The following is a 22352-nucleotide window of genomic DNA, read 5'->3' as shown; positions in this document are numbered from 1 at the left end:
CTTTTGGTCATTATATATGTTTACTTTTAAACAAAACTATTTCAATGTTGACACATATTAGATAATAGTAGTTAGGATCAAAATATTCCCTTTGGATGAATATCCATGTAATCTTTTGAAGTAGATACGGTTCACTGGCCAACAATTTCCCAAGTATCTGCTCCAATTTACCTCAATTAGAAAAATTCAAATTGACATTCCCTTTTCTGTTTGGACATGGTTCAAAATTAATCTGGAAATAATGCAACAATAAGTTATCTCTGGCTGGAGATTTTAACATTCAAAACATCAAAATACTCTTCTATTTAATGTTAAGGTTGAGTTTCATCTCTGCTGGTTTGAGGAACATTCTCTTTGATAGAGAAGGCTGAGGTAAAGACAGTCATCTATGTATTCTTGGGATTGTTGAGGCTGAGTATGAATATCTGTCAGGGACAATGTGGCAGATTCCTCAAAGGCAAGGGAATTTCAAGACCTCATAAGGTCATATCCTTTTTATAAGCTTATAATTCTAAATAACACTAATTATAAACAAAGAATATATTCAGTGACTGTCTTAGCCCATTTGGGCTGCTATAACAAAATACCACAAATTGGGTAGCTTGTAAACCACAGCAATTTATTTCTCACAATTTCCAGAGGCTGAGAAGTCCAAGAAGACGCCAGCAGATTCAGTCAGGTGCGAGCCCACTTTCTGATTCACAGATGGAGCCTTCCAGCTGTGTCCTGAAATGATGGAAATGCAAGGTAGCTCTCTAGGGCCTCTTTTATAAAGGCACGAATCCTACTCATGAGGGCTCTATCCTCACAACCTACTCACCTCTCAAAGGCCCCACCTCCTAATACCATCATATTGGTGATTAGGTTTCAGCATATGAATTTTAGGAAGGTACAGACATTCAAACTAGCAGTGCCCACCACGCTCAAAGCACTGTATTGGCAAACATATTTACCTTCTAAAAAAAATGTCCATTTTATTGTAGTTGTATATAATGTATATTACTTTGATAGTAAATGGAGGAGGATAGAGATGGGGTCTTGCTTTGCCCAGAATGGTCTCTCGGCTTCAAGTGATCCTCCTGCTTCAGACCCTCAAAGTGCTGGAATTATAAGCGTGAGCCACCATTCCTGGCTAAGACTTTTTTTAAAGAAAATACACTGGATGCTAAATTTATCCTTTTGTTCGGTTCACTGACTCTTCTATACAGTGAAGCCTAAAAGACAGTATTTTAATGATTTTTGTGGCGTTTTGGGGATGCTATCGCTTGTTGTCTCAGATATTAGCACAGCTCAGTGAGATAGCTGCTTTGCACACAGTTGTTTGAAAAAAATAGTGGTTGATTATTCTGTGTAAAAGTCCCACGGAAAATAATCAACCTACGTATGGGATAAACTATGTAGCCCTGTTTTTCCTGCCATTGCTACTAATGCCATCTTACATTTTAAAAAATGAAATCTATAGATCGCAGAGAAAACAGTTAGAAATCTGAAGGCAGTGCAGAAAAATTTGTTAGGGCTAGAATAAAGGAGATGTAATTAGACACAGGTCACGGAGGACTACCTTAAAGTAGAAAGTAGCCAGATCAGTTCTGTGATTACTACAAGAAAATACTTAACAGGTTATTCGTATCACCTTTTTCAAAAACAATCTTTCAACAAGACCCTGCTGAGAGACTTTGTGGCTCTCTTGTAGGTGCCCCACTTCCTTTTCTGATGAATAGTAGCAAACCAGCTCCCAGTCCTATGCCACCTCCCCTTTTTCTTCTTAGTGGAGCTGCAGCATCAGAGACACAGGGCAAGGTCAAAGAGGAACCAAACCCACTCTGTGCATACCAAACATGGATGCCAAAAGAGCCACACCCTTAGCATATCCAGTTTCTCGGCACCAAATGTTTTTCAGTTTTTAATTTTTCGGTTTGTTTGTTTAATAGACTGGGTAGACTGGGAAATGTTTTTTTCCCAGTTGTTGCAAACTCAAAATATCTTTAAAAAGAAATGACATCATACGAACAAGTCTCTGACAGTAATAAGGTTACAGAGGCTGGTTAACTGAAAAAGAGACTTCTACCAGTCCTACTGTGAACAAAACTAAATATGATATGAAGTGGCTTACAGGGAAAGATTTATCAGAGCTCAGCCATCAATCAAAATGCTGAATCCATGCCAAGTGCATAATGGTGAGATTAATCTGAGGGTTTTCTTTCTCTCCCCCAAAGGGAAGTATCACCATGACTCACTCTTCCTCTTGCAAGAATTTTCTTAATCCACCAAGTTAGTAAGCATTGAAGAACACATAAAACCTAAAATAAACTAGGCCAGGTCTAAAAGAAATCATGCTGAGAGCAAGTTGAACGTTATGCAGTGAACAAAAGGTATTATTTTTCCTCAGTTTCAATCCTTCCAAATTTCCTGGGCTTCAAACTAGATTTGGGTTTTGTTTGCTTTTTTTTTTTTGAGACAGGGTCTCACTTTGTTAACCAGGCCAGAGTCTAGTGGCATGATCATGGCTCACTGCAGCCTCGAACTCCCGGGCTCAAGCAATCCTCCCACTTCAGCCTCCCAGGTAACTGGGACAATAGGTGCGTGCCACTATGTCTGGCTAATTTTTATTTTTTAATTTTTTAATTTTTTTTTTTTGTAGAAATGGGGTTTTACCATGTTGCCCAGACTGGTCTCAAACTCCTGGGCTCAAGTAATCCATCTGCCTCGGCCTCCCAAAGTGCTGGGATTATAGGTGTGAGCCACTGAGCTCAGCAAGTAGTGCATTTTTAAATTTTAATGGAAAAATCTTCAGTCTTAAAAATAGATTAAAAGTTTTTAATTTTAGCTAGATTATATAACTCAAGCTCCCTTTCTTTGCTAGAATAAGGAGAACTTTCTGTACCTTCTGACTCCTTGACTGACTACTCTGAAATTCTGTAACAAACTGTGACAAACCTATGTAATTAATAGGATTCAATTATCACCAGAGGAGGAAAAACAAACAAAACCCAGATGAAACCAAAATTCTTCTCTTGTTTTATTTTTTGAGACAGGGTCTCCCACTGTCACCCAGGCTGGAGTGACCACAGCTCACTGTGGCCTCGACCTTCCGAACTCAACCGATTCTCCCACCTCAGCTTACTGAATAGCTGGGACTACAAGTGTGTGCCAACCATGTCCAGCTATTTTTTAATTTTTTGTAGAGATGAGGCCTCACTATGTTGCCCAGGCTGGTCTCAACTCCTGAGCTCAAGCGATGCTCCCACCTCAGCCTCCCAAAACACAGAATTACACATGTGAGCCACTGTGCCTGGCTGGAACCAAAATTCTTCAGGAGAGAAAGTCTAGCACTTAGTTAGCTCCCAGCATCAAACTGAGGGTGAGCAGCTCTATGGATTTAGGGGTTCTGACTTTAATTTCTTCTTAGTTTCCTGGGCTAGATGAAGAATAGCTAAAATATAGTCCTGGTTCTGACAGGTGACGCTTCCACGTCCATGACAAACACAGCAAATCAAACAGCCTTTTTTTCACTGAGCACAGATCCTCCCTCAGTCCTTAGGCAGCTACTACCAGTAGATGAGATTTGGCAAAGGTTGAAACCTATTCATTTTATCCCTGAGCCTGATGGACTCAGGTCTCTGCTAATTCTAATTGTCTATGATTTTAAGGAAACACCATTTAACCCAATCTTGGGGGAAAAAAATACTGATGTGCCTTCATCACTGCCAAGGTGAACAATGTATAAGTAAAAAGGAAAAATATGAAAGCTGAATCATGCTAGATATGCACATACAAAAGCTGAAATACTTCAGGAAAGTGACTTGAAAAACCAGAACCAGATAGACTTAAAAAGTGAACAAAGTAAACAATGAAGTCAAGCATGAGCCAATGTTATTAAGTAGTAGAGGGAAAAAAAGTTACAGTACTATGACCATATTAACACTTTCCTGAAAACTCACCAAATAAAGCAAATTTATACAGCTGATTTTCTATTTTCACATTGATTTCCATAATAAAGTCAGACATGTTTCCACAAAAACATGAATTCCCTACATATCAGAAATCACAGGAATGAATGCAAAAAGTTTCAATCACAAAATTAAATATAAATTCTGTCAATGTAGTATGAATACTAAAGTAGCACATTCATTTCTGCCTTGGTCTTTATTTCCTTTTCTTTTATTAAAATAAATTTAAAAGTATTTAACTACTGCCTCTCTTTATTTTGATTAAATTTTATAACCAAGACTCTCAAGAGGAGAAGAGTACTGAAAGATATTAGAAAAAAGACTTCAGAATAAGAAAAAACAGGTTAGAAAAATGGACTTGGAATTTGGAAAGAGGCCTTTGGGAAACAGGTTTCATAAAGGCTTTAACCACAGAAGGTGATATTTTACGGAGTTTCAGAGGGTTCTCCTCACCCCATCATTCATTGACATCTATTCCTCAAATGTGGCCCACTTTTTTTGGCCCACTTTTTTCTAGTACCTCAAGAAAGTCTACTGGTTAACAAAAGACCTCCAAGGTCCTTCGAAATCTAAATAATCAACTTTTAAAAACAAGTGCTTGAGAATAACTCTGGAAGGATCCACAAGAACCAGAGACAAACTAGTTAGCTGAGGATACAAGTGAGAGGGTTCACTCAGCATTTGCTATATATCCAGGAGGACCCCAGGAGTTTTGTACCATGTGCATTTATTAATTTTATTTTTAATTTAAAGGACAATTCAATCATTTGTTGCATTTTGATGCTGTGTATGAAAAAACAACAAATATTATCTCTGACTTTAGAATTATGCATGCCACACTCAGGTAATAGCAAGAAATGCTTTGGTAGAAAAAAACAAAGAACGATTAGCCATCAAACAGTCCTATTAGAATTTCAGAACGTTATTTAAAAAACAAACAAAAAACTAGCAATCTGTGAAACGAATAGCAAAGCTCATTTTAAAAAATATGTAATTATATATTCTCCCAAGTTCCACAGCTTTGGACCAAAGGCCCTATTTAAGTGAAATCCTGAAACTGGGATTGAGGCCAGTTTTGGGGTATGTTTTCTCAAAACCTTTTCCCTCAGGAAACATCAAGAGAAACAACTTTCTAAAGTCCTATGCAGGCTCTTCAAAGCCCTACGTCTCTAAGCCCTGCCCCTTCCCAGGAAAGGTTCTAGGATCTAGAGAAATTTCTGGAACCTCATAAAGAGAAGTAAAAAAATACTGCTTTACTAAGACCTCTGTCACACCAGGCTCTAGACAAGCAAACTGACTCTAAGCTCTTGTTTTCCTGCTCTAACATCTGCATCTTTCCTATAGTCACCTAAAACACTGCTTTTAAGATTTTACTCCTTTACTTAGAAACGTTTCTTGTTAGGTGTTTGTAGTTTGACAGTTTCTTGGGTGATTTTGATAAAACACCCCTTCCTACTTGCTCTAAGAATCCTCTGCTTTAACCAGGCTAGATTCCTCAGGGCCTCACAGATACCCAAACTTCATTTTCACCTGGCTGCCTCATTGGTTTCCCACAATGGTGTCACTCTTCTTAAACAATCCTTTTTACCCCAGGCCCAAATTTCACTTCTCTATCTTATCCGCACACTGCACAATTCAAAGACTAGCTGAAGTCTGTCCTCTCCAAAGCCCTTCCTAGCTCTTCCAACTCTGACTACTCTTTTTCCTCCTCTCAAGGTCAGCAGTGCTCCAGGTGTGGCACACCATCTAGCCCCACTGCTCACCACTGAGTCCTGAGTATGGTGCCCCAGCTGGTATGAATGAATGCTCCTCAATGGACCATGCCTCACTCCTACATGGTGAAGGCATTCATACGCACCTTCAGAGACACGGCACACTTCTGACTTAGAGATACCACTAGAATTACTCTAATCAACTTCAGGGGCCTGGAGATATATAAAGTTTTATTATCACAATTAATTTTCAGATTGAAAGAGTAGTAGTAGTTACAATAGGTTTTTCAAGAGATACAAGCCTAAAATTTGCATAATGTATTTTGTACTTCATGAGGGAGGTGGGGAATATAATACTACTCAAAAAGAGATTTGGTAACTCCTGGAGTTAGGGTATAATTCTCATGAGGTGGGATAAAAGCATGAACTCAGCCAACAGTAGGGCAAAAGAGAGTCAATTCTTCAAGAAAATGACACTGCCCCACTACCTTGACCCTAGGCCCTAAATGCAGAAAACCTCATGCCTAATGAGGTTCTATGATATCCAGAATGAATAGCTGAAAAATAACCAACAGGGCACTTGTAAGTAACCACACAGCAGCCACAATCGACATCCACACAACCCCCCATAAGCAATTTTTGGAACACAAAGAGAAAGGGCAAGATGACTTACACACCACAGACAGCTCGGAAGAGGGCTTGCTAGGAAAAGTAATTTGTTATCATCAAGCTGTATACTTAAAGTTGATGGTATATAAATTATGCCTTGATAAAAGCGTGGTTTTTTTTTGTTTTTTTTTGAGATGGAGGCTTGTTCTGTCGTCCAGGCTGGAGTGCAGTGGCACGATCTCGGCTCACTGCAAGCTCTGCCTCCCAGGTTCACGCCATTCTCCTGCCTCAGCCTCCCGAGTAGCTGGGACTACAGGTGCCCACCACCATGCCCAGCTAATTTTTTTGTATTTTTAGTAGAGATGGGGTTTCACTGTGTTAGCCAGGATGGTCTTGATCTCCTGACCTCGTGATCCGCCTGCCTCGGCCTCCCAAAGTGCTGGGATTACAGGTGTGAGCCACTGCGCCCGGCCGATAAAATTGTTTTTTAAAAAAGTAATCTGGTGGCGTGAGCTAGGGTATTCACCTATGGAGAAACAGCATGCAGTCCAGTAAAGTGAGGGGAGAGGGGTATTCACCAGGTTTTCATTGGCAGTTTCAAGAGAGCAGGCACAGAGCCTCTGGCACAGAAGTAGAAATGCCTCATGATGTTAAGATAGACAGTTCACTATAAATGATAAGAACTACCACAATATAGCCTTTGGAAAGTACACACAAACATATAATAAAAAGCCAAACCAGGCCGGGCACAGTGGCTCACACCTGTAATCCCAGCACTTTGGGAGGCCAAGGTGGGTGGATCACTTGAGGTCAGGAGTTCGAGACCAGCCTGGCCAACATGGTGAAACTCCGTCTCTACTACAAGTATATATAAAAAAATTAGCCAGGCATGGTGGCCCATGTCTGTAGTCCCAGCAACTTGGGAGGCTGGGTTAGGAGAATTGTTTGAACACGGGAGGCAGAGGTTGCAGTGAGCCAAGATCGTGCCACTGCACTCCAGCCTGTGTGACAGAATGAGGCTCCATCTCAAAATAATAATTTAAAAAACCCCAAACCATATAAAACTACTGAAATAATGAGAACCATACAGCTAAGTGGGGAGAAAGGAGAAATGGGAGGGGGTGGAGGCAGAAAGAAAAACAAATTAATACTTAAGACTGGTGATAGCTAAAGAAAGCAGAACTGATGAAAGAAGGGAAGTCTTAGAAATCATTGCTATTGGCCAAGAAGCTTGGTTCACAGTCTCCAAGACATAAGGTCTGCTTTGGGATAGGTTCTTTAAATGGGGGCTAAAGGACATTTTTCCTTTAATATCAAATGAGGGAAATCAAGCGAGCCACACACAAGTAAAAGACAATAATGCAGGCAAACAGAGGAGGTTGCTGAGAGCTTAGTAGAAGGACCCAAAACAGGAGTTCAGGATAATATTTCTAAAATTAACACTTATGACAACAACTATCAATTATTATCTTTAGTGACAGAATAAAATTCGTTATATCTTAATTACATCATAGGAAAACATTTATTTCATTTTTTACTTTAGTCTCTCAGAATAAAGGGATCATGTCCCATATCATATTATAATGAAGTGAAAAAGAAAGGCATCAATTTTTGTTTATATACGTGTTAAAATGCCAGGCACTTTATCGTACACATCTCCTCATAATAACCTTGCAAAACAGTTCTATCTCCAATTTACAAATGAAGACACTGAGGCTCAGAAAGGCTAAGAGCCTGCTCAAGGATATATACGTTTCAATAGCGGATGTGAGATTTGAACCTGACCCTAAAAGCCATACATTTTTACACAATATCACACTTCCTCTAAAAAATACTCAATTTTTGCCATGTTTTTAGTTTTATGATACTAGACACTACACATTAATAGATGCAAATTAAGTGATATTAGGTGACAGCAACAAGCCACAGCTGGATATAAAAGAGAAGGAAAAGCTACCAACTAACCAAAACACAAAAGTGTGGGACAATTTAATGCAGTTTCTAAGAGCCTATAAACTTCAACAATCTCAGAAGGGAATTCAATAGCACAGTACAATAAATTGTGCAAAGAAAATGAATTCTAAAGTCGATATTTCCCACATCATTTTGGCTAAATTAAGCAGGGACTCCATTTAAGAAGGGCAGGAGAAATTATTATAATACATCTTATTTTTAAAATGACATTTAAAATAACTTACAAAAAAGATTTTGACTTCTTGCTAACTTTATAACCTTGGGCAAGATACTGAACTATTGTTTTGTCCCTCTGTTTTCTCATCTGTAAAATAAGAATAATACTCAGAGTAACTATCTCATGGGATTGATATGTTAATTTGTTAAATGAGGATAACATATATACATCACTTAGAATAGTACCTAACACAGAGCACGTGATCAATAGTCAATATTATCTTCATTAAATATTATCTTCATTTTTAAGGAACACTTCATTAGTTATATTAAGTAAATGAGATATTATTCATACTATACTCTGATCCACATAATATAAGCAATTAATTGCAGAGATTGAGAGAGTTGGAAACTAAAGAGAATATAGAAGAGTGAGAGATCGATGTACACAAAGAAAACAATAGAAGAGAGGTGCTAGCCACCACTTTGCCCACACTTCTATCAACATTTATCTCACCAGACCGTAATCAGTTGCATAAATATCTACTTCCACCATAGATTGTGAGCACTTTGAGGGCAAGGACCTACTTTTACATTATCAGCCCCTAACACAGTGCCTGCAACGTGACAGACACTAAATTAACATAAAATAAAGTAATATAAGGGGACTCAGTAAGCATTGAGATCAATGATGTGAGTACTTAGTTTTATCATATCCTAATGGGGCTGGGAGCAGAGTCAGTAAAGTTGTACTGTATTGTCGCTCTTTGATTATCAATATTCTACTCCCCTATTCTTTCTGAACTGGGAAACAAATTTCAAAAAGTAATGTTTAAAAAATATTTAATCTGCTATAAAATTAGAAAATTTCCAAATGATAATACAAATTTTAGTAATTCATTTTAAGTATTACAAATATTGCTCACTAGAAAAATTAGCCAGGTGTGGTGGTGTACAAATTGTAGTCCCAGCTACTTGGGAGCCTGAGGCAGGAGGATCGTTTGAACTCAGGAGTTCAAGGCTGCAGTGAGCTATGATCACACCTGCACTCTAGCCTGGATGACAGAGCGAAAGCCTGTCTCGAAAAAAAAAAATTGTTCTGAATTGACTATTATACCTAAAAGTTAATCCTAATGATCAAATGGTCAGTCATAGGAATAAACAGACACTAAATAAGAGAAGACTGAGTGCGGTGGCTCACATTGGTAATCCCAGCAATTTGGGAGGCCGAGGCGGGAGGATTGCTTGAGCCCAAGAGTTTGAGACCAGCCTGGGCAACATAAAGAGACCCCATCTCTATAAAAAATACAAAAAAAATTAGCCAGGCATGGTGGCACGTACCTATAGTTTCAGCTACTTGGGGAGGCTAAGGCGGGAGGATTGTTTGAGCCTGGGAGGCGGAGGTTGCAGGGAGCTATGATCACACCTGCACTCCAGCCTAGGCAACAGAGTGAGACCCAGTCTCAAAAACAAAACAAAATGGAAAAAAAAAAAAAGAGAGAGAATTACATCTATTTCTTAGCTGTCAATCTGCCAGATGCAGGGAACATACCAAAAAAGAGAAGGTATAGTCACTTCCTTCTGACATCAAAATAAGCATGTTTTGAGATGAACAACCCCAAACCTCCTTGTGTGTGGGAACACACCTTACTCCAGTCCCTGTGAAATATACAGCCAAAGCAACAACATAACAATGTCCCATTTTTCACAGCTGTTTGGTACAGGGGTCACCACCCTCAATCTAACCAGGATGGACCAAATTCAATTCTTCTCCAGGAATCGGCAAAGCTGGGAGACAAAACTCAAGTTGAGACATAAGGTTATCACCAAGTCTGGAGACACTACCATAACAAGCCAGTCACCTTGAAGCTGAAGCTAAGGGGAAAGCACAGGTCAGTCTGTAGGGAAGAGAATGAAGCAGGGCTGGGGCTAGAGGGAAGAAAGAAAGGAGAGGCACCTGCCTCAGGCACAAGACTTAACAGGGTGCAAAAAGCTCAGCAATCAAGATAAATTACATAGTAATGTATACTACTTTTTTAAAATCAAAATTAATGTCCTAAATGGAGCAGAGGTACAGAAAGAAGCCCAAGAGAGCCCCACAAGCAGAGAGAGGACAGAGACTTTCAAAGTGTCTGCTCTGGGTTCCAGCTGTAGGTCATTTCAGGGACCTCTGCGGCCTTACTATAGTAACGCACTACAACTCCCAGCTCTGCCACCATACCATCTAGCAAGCTAGCTAAAGTCGGTTTGTGTTCCCTGAGACCTAAACACCTTGACTAATATACTCTATTTGGGAAAATGAGACATGCACATAAAGTGCTTTTTTTTTTTTCCCAAGAAAATATATAATTAACTGCCAAAAGAATGGTACTAGCTATTAGTGTACAGAAATTCAGAGATCACTGTGGGTGGTCAGGGAGGGACAGAATTAGCTAGACAGAGAGGGGTGGAGAAGTATATACTAAGCAAAGAGATCAAAGCACAGGCTGAAAAAGCTTGGGGCTGGGAGGGAAGCCAGGGCAAGAAGAAGTAAAGGGAAAGGAGCAATCTTCACACACCCTGTGTCACACAGAAGTACGCCTCCATGCTCTTCCGCCTGCAGCCCTTACATCACACGGTTCATTACACAGGAAATATCCTTTTGCACTCTTTCTCATGTTCAAATCCTTTCACATCTTTCAGGGACCAGTTCAAATAACATTTCTGCAGAGGCTCCCCTTGTGTGCTAGACCAGATTCAGGCAGTGAGAGAAGAAAAGAGGAAACAGTTTCTTCTGAGGTAGGAGGGAAGGTTAAGGGGCTTAAAGCCGTGGCAGCTATTCTCTGGTGGAGGGCACACTATATCACTTGGAATGTTGGCCAATGTCTAAGGAAAGCAGAAAGTGAGATGACTTGACAAGGAATAATAATGGGGGTTCAAGAAAAGTGGCAGAGGAGAGGCAAGCATAGAGGGTGTGCTGAAGACTACCAGAAAAGCCCACCTGCACCAAAAGCCTTGCAGAGGTGAAATCCTACACATCTCCCTTGGTCCATTTCTGTGTGGGGTTCTGTAATTTTTCTCCAAGAAACTAAATCTTGGGGACAACAGCAGAAAAACAAAACGGGGGGGAAATATATGGTAACTAGCCCTGGATCAATCTCAGTCAAGTCCCAATCTGGAAGAGGAGCATAAAAATTTTATTTTTAAGATCAGGGTCCATGCTTAAGAAACTGATAATATAAGCACAACTAAAATGCAAAGTAGCTCAGCTGATGAGCTAAGATGCCAAGTCAATCTAATGGAGAAAAACAAACAAAAAAGAGGTTTGTTTTGTTTTGTCTTGAGACAGGGTCTTACTCTGTCACTCAGGCTGGAGTACAGTGGCACGATAACAGCTCACTGCAGGCTCCACCTCCCTCAGATGATCTGCCTGCCTCAGCCCCCCAGGCAGCTGGGACTATAGGTGCATGCCAGTACTCCTGGCTAATTTTTGTATTTTTAGTAGAAATGGAGTTTTGTCATGTTGCCCAGGCTGGTCTCAAACTCCTAGGCTCAAATGATCTGCCTGCCTTGGTCTCCCAAAGTGCTGGGATTACAGGTGTGAGCCACCACTCCTGGCCGAGAAAGGAAAGTTTTTCTTAAACCTATGTTTAAAGTTTTCTTTTTTTTTTTTTGGAGACGGAGTCTTGCTCTGTCGCCCAGGCTGGAATGCAGTGGCCGGATCTCAGCTCACTGCAAGCTCCGCCTCCCGGGTTTACGCCATTCTCCTGCCTCAGCCTCCCGAGTAGCTGGGACTACAGACGCCCGCCACCTCGCCCAGCTAGTTTTTTGTATTTTTTAGTAGAGACGGGGTTTCACCGTGTTAGCCAGGATGGTCTCAATCTCCTGACCTTGTGATCTGCCCGTCTCGGCCTCCCAAAGTGCTGGGATTACAGGCGTGAGCCTCCGCGCCTGGCCTAAAGTTTTCTTAAACCTATGTCGCTGGAACAACTGGATATCCAGGGGGAAAATGAACCCAAACCCCTATCTTAATTATAACACAATAATAATTACTTTGAGATCAATCACAGACCCAAATGAAAAACTCAGAAAAATAAAGCTTCTAGAAGAAAAAGCTTTCTTCGCAATCCTGGGCACAGGTAAAAATTTATTGGTCAGGACAAAAAACACTAGCCATAATACAAAAAATTGATAAAACAGACTATAAAAATTAAAAATTTCTGCTCATCACAATATCATTGAGGAAGCAGACAAGGGACAGACTGTGTAAAAAAAAAAAAATGCCAACACATCTATCTACATACATGACAAAGAACTTGTACCTTGAATATATAAAGAGCTCCTACAAACAATAAAAAGATGAATGACCCAATGAAAGACTAGGTAAGACTTGAACAAACAATTCACAAAAAAAGATGCTGCATAGCCAATTAATGTATGATAAAGCACTCAACATTCTTAATCATCAGAAAAATGTAAATTAAAACCATAATGAGGTACAACCATACATCCTGTACTATGACTAACAATGAAAAGGCTGACAACACTAAACATTGGCAACACTAAAAATATGGAGGAAGTAGAACTCCTGTGTATAAATCACTTTGGAGAACTGTTTGACAGATTTTTTGTTGTTGTTGTTGTTGTGACAGAGTCTCGCTTTGTCGCCCAGACTGGAGTGCAGTGGCCGGATCTCAGCTCACTGCAAACTCCGCCTCCCGGGTTCACGCCATTCTCCTGCCTCAGCCTCCCGACTAGCTGGGACTACAGACGCCCGCCACCTCGCCCGGCTAGGTTTTTGTATTTTTTAGTAGAGACGGGGTTTCACCGTGTTAGCCAGGATGGTCTCGATCTTCTGACCTCGTGATCCGCCCGTCTCGGCCTCCCAAAGTGCTGGGATTACAGGCTTGAGCCACCGCGCCCGGCCGCAGATTTTTAATAAAGTTAAACATACACATACCATATGACTCAATAACTCCACTCCTAGGTATTTATCAAGAAACTTGTAGGCCGGGTACAGTGGCTCATGCCTGTAATCTCACCACTTTGGGAGGCCAAGGCGGGTGGATCACGAGGTCAGGAGATCGAGACCATCCTGGCTAACACAGTGAAATCCCGTCTCTACCAAAAAAATAGAAAAAATTAGCCGGGTGTGGTGGCGGGCGCCTGTGGTCCCAGCTACTTGAAGCAGAAGAATGGCCTCAACCTGGGAGGCGGAGGTTGCAGTGAGCCGAGATCGCGCCACTGCACTCCAGCCTGGGCGACAGAGAAAGACTCCGTCTCCAAAAAAAAAAAAAAAAGAAAGAAAAGAAAAAGAAACTTGTAAAAGAATGTTCATAACAACTTTATTCCAAATATCCATCAAGGAGAAAACATAAATTGGCGTATATTCGTACAATGGAATACTATTCAACAACTTAAAAGGACAAACCACTAATACTTGCCAACAACATAGATGAATCTTTCTTACATGAAAGAAACCAAACACAAAAAGGCACATGCTGTATGACTCCATTTATGTGAAGTCCAAGACCAGTCAAAAAAACTCTGTAGTGTGAGAAATCTATGGAGTCAGGAAGTGATTGCCTTTGGAGGAAGGTGGGTGAGGGAACTTTCTGGGGTGACTTAAAAAAAATGTTTTCTGGCTGGGCGCAGTGGCTCACGCCTGTAATCCTAGCACTTTGGGAGGCCAAGGCAGGTGGATCACGAGGTCAGGAGATCGAGACCATCCTGGCTAACAGCGTGAAATCCCGTCTCTACTAAAAATACAAAAAAGTTAGCCAGGTGTGGTGGCGTGCGCCTGTAGTCCCAGCTACTCGGGAGGTTGAGGCAGGAGAATGGCGTGAACCCGGGAGGCAGAGCTTGCAGTGAGCCGAGATCACGCCACTGCACTCCAGCCTGGGCTACAAAGACAGACTGTCTCAAAAAAAAAAAAAAAAAAGTTTTCTATCTTATTTTGGTAGAATTTACAGTGTAGAAAATTGTCAGAACTCCTTGAACTAGATATCATGTGCATTTTATTGAATGTCAATTACACATCAATAAAATACAAAGTAGCATTCTGCCTCAAGATACACACTTAACAATTTTGTTTCAAATGAAACTCCTCAAGACTACACAAATGCATTTTCAGTTACACAGAATTTTCAATCATGAGACATTCTGATTTATTCACACTTCTATTCTTTCATCATTGTAAATAAGCTAATGGATTACAGACACATATAGATACAAGAATGTAAGTTCACATATATAATTTTTTATAAACACCAAATTAAATTTGATTGTTTACAATTTAAACAAGAACTTAATGGACCAGTTATAGGCCCAGTAGAATTTTCTATTGTCTATACCATTTTTCTCTCCATATATTTGTGATTTTAAAGGATCTGACATAAAACTGCATGTAAATCAAATGTCAGCAAGGACTATTTAGCCATACAAACTAGAGAATAATGCCCTCCTCATCTAGTCTAATCAAGAGAGCGCACACATATTAAATTTAAGAGCAACTGAAAAGCGTGAAGAATAGTTTGCCAGCTATAACACAGCCTAAATATCAGTATACATCAGACTGACACCAGAAAACCTTACTAAAAGTCTTTTTTCCCTCTACTGTTTACTGGATCCTCCTCTTTATCTTTCTCTCTCCCTCTATCCAGGTATATTTTTATCCCCACAGCCTCTCATCCTCCCTATGATATTGCTCAGATCTAACTGATTTTCTCTTTTGTTTTAGTTTTTGAGACAGGGTCTTGCTATGTTGCCCAGGCTGTCCTGGAACTCTTGGACTCAAGTGATACTCCTGCCTCAACCTCCCAATTGGCTGGTACTACAGAAGTGTGCCACCACATCCGGTTCTAATTATGTTCATGTTTCTGGCTCATCTAAGGTTCCAAATAAAATAAATTTACAGAATTGCACTATATGTAGATATATGTCACATACACTCAAACAGTATAGACAGTATAGCCTGGGGAAAGAGATGACCAGTGAATGGAAAAAAATATTGACTTTATTTGTTCCCCACTCCTACAACTGGAAAAGATCTCTCCTAAATATCTACTACCTTTTTACTCCCTAGAGGTGGCTCTTACAAGTGCTGTGGACTACACATAAGTACATCTGCCTAATCCCAAAGAGAATAAGGTCCTAGACAGGAACCATGTCATTCATATTTTTATATATATATAATTTTTTTTTCTTTTTTTAGAGACAGGGTCTTACTCTGTCACACAGGCTGGAGTGCAGTGGCACAATCATTGTCTCTCACTGTAATCTCAAACTCCTGGGCTCAAGCAATCCTCCTGCCTCAGCCTCCTGAGTAGCCAGGACTACAAGCATCACCACTACACCCAGCTAATTTATTTTATTTTGTAGAGACAGGGTCTTGCTATGTTGCCCAGACTGGTTTCAAACACCTGGGTTCAAGCAATCCTCCCATCTTGGCCTCCCAAAGTGCTAGGATTACAGGTGTGAGCCACCAAGCCCGGCCCTGGCCTCATGTCTTACACATAGTCACCAAGAGCCTAAAACACTACTTTGTACAGAATGGGGCAAGACACATACTTGAATTCATGAACTGCCAAATTAATGTGAGTGAAAACAAGGAAGGAAGAGGAGGAGAGAAAAAAAAAAGCAAAGAGAAAAAAGACAAACTAGCAAAGGAAAGGAAAAGGAAAGAAAGAGAAAAACTTATGAAGACAATTGTTCTTGTTAGAGGTAATAGGATTACAGTATTTTAAAAAACCGAGAGTTGAAAAAGCCATCAATTATGTATCTAATATCAGTTATCAGTATCAGTATTTAAATTGCCATTAAAAACACCTTAAAATATCTCTAAAATTACCTCCCCACACTTGACATTCAAAGTGTGGTCTCTGACAGCATTACCTATCAGACATACAGACTTTGGGCTCTACTTCAAGCTTACAATATCCTGAGTGAATTACGCATGTTAAAGTTTGAAAAGAGTGCCCTCCACCATTCAGGGCCTTTCTGTCATACCAAACCTGTTTTGTTTCAATGGGCCAGTAATTACGAACGAAAAATCTTTGAATGGGATTTGACCTGTACGTATTTAACTTCAGATGAAGTTATTAATTACAGTGTAGGTTAGCATATTGGATATACCACAAAATTTAGGAATTAGTCATAAAAAAATACATGATTAAATAAAATTGAGCAGTAGGTCTACAGCATTCTCAAGAACTCATGTTTGCTCTTTCTCATGGCTAGCATAGGGCTTGGAATTCATATGGCCAGTGTTTCCTGAATGAGTAAAATAAATGAACTTTTAAAAACCAGAGATATTTAGGGGCAGAATAATCTTGGGGGTCATCTGGTCCAACAACCTAATTTTAAAGATTAGCAAACTAGAATTTCTGCGAGTTGCAAAAGCAAAGAAAGCTCAAAGAGCTAAAATATATTTGGACATTTTAATTAGTTTTGTTCCTTTCGTAGGAATGTGTAAGAAAGGGGACTGTAATATTATAACTGCTGACTCTTACAGGTGAAAAGGTGCCTAGGAAGAAGAAACTAGCAAGAGTAAATGAGCCTTGGTAAAGCTATTTTTCCAAGCCTAATATATTTTTGACGGGCCAATTAATTAATCAATTTAATCTGCCAAAAAAATTAATCTGAAAGTTTCTCAGAAAAGGACACATGAGTTGCATGAAAATGTTACAAACCAAGGAAAACTGCACATAACTAACTTAAATCTCCACAGGCTTATTTCCTGTTGAAGTATGGCCTCCTGGGGTAAGTTTTACTGCAGTGTTCATTGCCAGATGACTTTTGGTTTTAACAGAGGCCAAGGGCAAGTTGGAAATGCGATTCTTAACTAAACATTAAAAAGAAAGAAAGAAACTGGCTGTTTCCCATTTCTGTTTGCAATCAGAATGCAGGCTTGCGGAGGAAACACACCACCCGCTGCAAGCAAAAATATAACGACCCAGTCACGTCCTCAAAACAAACTAACACACGAACTTCCCAGCCGGATCCAGCTGTGCTGCCTGGGAGCTAGGAACTTAATTCTAAGAGCAGACAGATCAAATCGGTGAATGCAAGGGCAGCCACATTTCAATCACAAAAAGGGTGTGCCCTAAGTTTTGGCTCCCCTACTCCGCCGCCCCAACTTTTAAAAAGCCGAAGCCTTTGAAGGAGGCTTGGTGCTATCGTGTCCCGGCGATGCTGGGTGGGGTGCAGGGAGCCAGCTTGGCCGCGGCTCCGCGGGAGGGGAGGGGGCCGGTCCTGAACCCGGGCGCCCGGGCCGCGGGTGATTCACCGGGAACGCCGGGTTCGCGCGCCTCGACCGGCCGGCGACGCCCAGCGCGCCCCACGCCCCCGGCCCGGGCCGTTCGCGGAGAAGCAGCCCCCGTGTGCCCCCGCTCCCCTAGACGGACCCGTCGGGAAGGAGCCGGGAGTCGGGCGGCGGGCGGGCAGCAAGCTCTCCCTCCTCAGCCACCATGGCCGGTGCGACTCCCCAGCCCGCGCCCGCAGACGGACTTCCTGGAAAGCACCGGGCTGGGCTTACCTGACTGGCGCCCGCAGGGGCCGCCGACTTCTTCACAGATCCACGGAAACTGCCGGCCGCAAGCCTAGCCTCGGTTCCCAGCACCCGCCCGTGCGCCCGCGTCGGCCTCCCAAGGAGTTGCCTGACCCACCCGCCAGCAGCTCCCTCACTCGACCGCCCTGTCGGTGCGGCGGGTTCCTCCTCCGCCTCCGACGCGCGTGCGCACTCCCATGCCGCAGGGTATCCTGGGAGTTGTAGTTCCAGCGAGGAGGGCGAGGCTCAGCGCGGACTCCGGTCTTTACAATGGACAGAACGTAGGAAGGGGACTGCGAATACCAACCTTTATCCCAGTCTAAGACAATGTTCTCTACCCGTGGAAGTACCGACTGTGGACTCCCCCGAAGCTGGAAATAGTATCTAGAGGCTCTTCGGTATAGATTTCCTTTTTACTTTGACCTTTTGTAAAGAAGCACACACGGCAGGGCTTGCACTGTAGTCTTGGTTGTTAATGGGAGGACATGACATTGAGCCCTTTAAACTGGCCATGACAGAGTTATAGAAAAGTAAAGGAATAAAATCTAAAGCCCAAGAGAGGCATAAATCATGCGAATGTCACCTCCAGGGTGTGGTGACCCTAGTGGTTTTCTTAGGTATGCAACCAGGGATGATGTAGCTATTCCAGGGCAGTTTCTGCCCATCCTATCGTCCCGTTCCATCTTCAAGCTCTGCACCAGGCGGTGGGGCTGGCTGCTGTAGTGGGAGAAAAAACAGAAGTGGCTGCTCAAGGGAGGGATTGGGGCAGATGGGTAGTCTAGAGGGAAGAGGAAGAGTATGGGAATCTCTCAGAGGACTGTTTGCCAGTGGCCTATGTAATGGCTACCTTTTGTGCGAGACTCTGTGGAGAGAGAACTGCGACATTTTACCATTTATTCATTTAGTCACTTACTGGGAATTTTCCTGGCCTGCTCTTCAGGAGCAGACCATCCCCAGGAGTAATGCTAAACTTCGACACAACCTTTCAAAAATGTAGCCAAAGAAGTGGACTGACGTGCCTGCTTGAGGTACATTCCAGCCACACCCAGTATGCGAGCCACTTAATGGTTTAAACCTCTCCTGGCATCTACTTCTTCCCCTCAGAGAAGGGAGCACCCTAGGTTAGATAAACATCCTGGAATTTCATGCAACTGGCACCCACTAATGTCAGCAATGGAGATCACTGATGGTTTGGGTTTTTAAGGAAAAAAAAACTTTTTTTTTTCTTTTTCTTCTAAGACAGTCTTGTTCTGTTGCCCAGGCTAAAGTGTAGTGGCACGATCTTGGCTCACTGCAACTTTTGCCTCCCGGGTTTAAGTGATTCTCTTGCCTCAGCCTCCCGAGTAGCTGGGATTACAGGCACGCATCACCATGCCCGGCTAATTTTTGTACGCTTAGTAGAGACGAGGTTTCACCATGTTGGCCATTCTGGTCTCGAACTCCTGACCTCGTGATCTGCCCACATTGGCCTTCCAAAGCGCTGGGATTACAGGTGTGAGCCACCGCGCCTGACCAGGAAAAAACCCTTCTCAATTGCAAATATTTAGAGGACAGTCAATACTCAGTGTTGTGGCCATTGCATTTTATTTTCTATACCATCTTTAGGTCAATCTCTTGGAGATAACAGCTTTCTGAGTGCAATTTCCTACATAATTCAGGTTGATATGAATGTTTATACTTATAATACATACCAATCACTGGGCCAGCACTTCATTTGTAATATCTCATCTAATCCTCAAAACTCTATAAAGAATAAACTGGCATCCTCTATTTCTATAGATAAGAAAATGAAGACTCAGAAAAGTTAAGTAATTTGTATAAGGTCCCACAGCCAGTAATTGGAGATCCAGAGATGAGACACAGTTCTCTTGAGTCAAGTTCTAATGTGCTTTCCACTGCTGATCAGACTGATGTGTCTCCTAAATCTCATCAATTTTTTTTTTTTTTTTTTTTTGAGACAGTCTCATTCTGTCACCCAGGCTGTAGTGCAGTGGTGCTATCATGGCTTGCTGCAGCCTTGACCTCCTGGGCTCAAGCAATCCTCCAACCTCAGCCTCCTGAGTAGCCTAAGCAGCTGGGACTACAGGCGTATGCCACCACACCCAGCTAAATTTTTTTTCATTTATTTTTTGTAGAGACAGGGTCTCCCTATGTTGCCCAGGCTGGTCTTGAACTCCTGGGCTCAAGGGATCCTCCCACCATGGCATCCCAAAGTATTGAAATTATAGACATGCAACACCATACCCAGCTGATATGGTTTAAGAAGGACTTTCCTCTGCACTATGGCTTCTTTTGCTTTGGTCAGAGAGGTTTTTAAATTCAGTGTCTGACTGACTTAATCTATTACACTTTTCCTCTCTCACCTTCCTATATAGGCTGCTAGGCAAATATTAAATATATTTTCTTTTAGCTATTCATTTCAAATTTTTCCTATCAAATGTATACATCTTATTTTAGTTCCTTTTTCTAAAATAATGCAAAATTTAATGGTGGATTTTTTCCTTTTTTCAGGCATACATTATCATATTTTAATCACAAAACTTATAAACATGAATCTCTTAAATCTGTGTACATTAAAAACCACATATGGGGCCAGAGATGTTAAGAATAGTACCTTAGTATTGGATAGCACTAAAGAGGTAGAACCTTCCACACTTCTTCCACTCCTTTGCTCTAACACATTTTCTATATTAGCAGTCGGAATGACTTTTTTTTTTTTTTTTTTTTTTTTGAGACGGAGTCTCTCTCTGTCGCCCAGGCTGAAGTGCAGTGGCGTGATCTCTGCTCACTGCAACCTCTGCCTCCCGGGTTCAAGCAATTCTGCCTGCCTCAGCCTCCCTAGCAGTTGAGATTACAGCACCCCCCTCCCCCCCCGGCCACCACCACACCTGGCTAATTTTTTCTATTTTTTAGTAGAGACGGGGTTTCGCCGTGTTGGCTAGGTTGGTCTTGAACACCTGACCTCAGGTGATCTGCCCACTTTGGTCTCCCAAAGTACTGAGATTACACGCGTTAGCCACCACTCCCAGCCCAGAATGATCTTTTAAAAACAAATCAGATCATGTCGCCGTCTTGCTCCAAACCATTCATGGCTTCCATCACATTTAGAATAAAATCCAGAATTAACACCTCTACAAATCTGTATATGATTATTTTGTTTCCTACCACATATTCTCTCTGACTCTGCTGTAGTCATACTGGCCTCCCTGAGGTTTCTTAATCCTGCCCAGTTTCTCCCCATCTCAGAGTCTTTATGCTACGCAGGAGAATGATTTTCCTCCCAGATGCTTCTAGCTCATACCCTCATTTTAATGAAGGTTCTGCTCAAATGTCACTTCCGAAAGGTTTCCTCTTATCACCTTACCCAGTCATTCTCTCCTTTCTTTACTTGTCACCATAGCACTTTTACCACATAACATCATATTGCTTGTTTTCTTAGTGGAAGCCCCAAGAAGCTTTGCTTTGTTTACTCCTCCATCCCTAGCATCTACAATACTGCTGGCACCCAGAAAGTATTCAATAAATATTTGTAAATAAATGAATGTTGCATTCTTCCCCCTCTCTCCTGCTCTTCTCTTGGGACACAGAACCAGAAGATTCACCTGTGAATGCCAGCCAGTGACCTGGTTTGGATTTAAACACTAGCTGCAAGAGGGTTGACTACACAGGAGAATAAGATCCTGTGAAAGTCCTGAAATAGAGACAGAGTTCTCTTTTAAAAAGACATAATTTAGGGTTGCCACTATTCGCTTATAGTTGGAAACATAATTTTTGGAGGAAAGCAAACAGGAAAAGCCTGGAAATTATATTTACATAAATAAGTGAAAAGGTAAGTCCACTAAATGCCTGTGGTAGATTGAAATACTGTTACCAAATATTTGCTCTCCTTTAGAGGAATAGACAGGCTTGCCCACTACTATGTGACTTCCAGTGCTGCCCCGTAGGCATTCCAGGCTTGGCTATGATCCCATGATGGGATTTTCCTCCTCTCCTCAGATAAATGTCATATTGTAATCACAAAGTTTAGAAACATGAATCTTGCTTTGGTCAATAAAATACAAGTGGAGGTGACAATCAGACAGTCCTGGGTGGAAGCTTTAAGAGTCACTGCCTTTCTCTACTAGTGTGCCTGCTCTTTCCCTCCAGCAAGAGAAAGACATGTTCTGAATAGAGGCTGGTCCTTCTGCCTGGGTTCTAGAATAAGAAATTACGTGGGTCAGAGCCTCAGCCACTAGCTGACATAATATAATGTAAGCAAAGAGGAAACTGAAGTTTAGGTTCGTTTATTACTAAAGACTTACTTAGCAAAAATTGACTACTACAGTGCCTAATCAAAGAAACATGATGATCTGAACTAGAAGTGGTATGGCACCCCCAACCTTCTGCATTTAACCCACTTCAAGTAATGGAAAACAGTTGAAGTTC

The 22352-nt window shown here is 41.5% G+C and overlaps 2 protein-coding genes across 3 annotated transcripts in view; one reads left to right on the top strand and one right to left on the bottom strand.

The window, feature by feature from the left end:
- Positions 1–18122, bottom strand: part of TMOD3 (tropomodulin 3) — an 80268-nt gene extending 62146 nt beyond the window's left edge. The window contains exons 1-2 of one of the 2 annotated variants that reach the window (XM_050797943.1): positions 17916–18099; positions 631–726 (exon numbers count right to left, since the gene is read on the bottom strand). The gene's annotated coding sequence lies outside the window, so the exon portion shown is untranslated. Of the gene's footprint in view, positions 1–630; positions 727–17915 lie in introns of both variants that reach the window. The other variant, XM_050797942.1, reaches the window with a different exon arrangement.
- Positions 1–22352, top strand: part of LYSMD2 (LysM domain containing 2) — a 133344-nt gene that overhangs the window by 9130 nt on the left and 101862 nt on the right. The window lies entirely within an intron of this gene.

This window comes from Macaca thibetana, chromosome 7 (genome assembly GCF_024542745.1).
Source record: "Macaca thibetana thibetana isolate TM-01 chromosome 7, ASM2454274v1, whole genome shotgun sequence".
NCBI lineage: Eukaryota > Metazoa > Chordata > Mammalia > Primates > Cercopithecidae > Macaca > Macaca thibetana.
The sequence above is the reverse complement of the archived record's forward strand: the minus strand, read 5'-3'. Positions and strand labels throughout refer to the sequence as shown.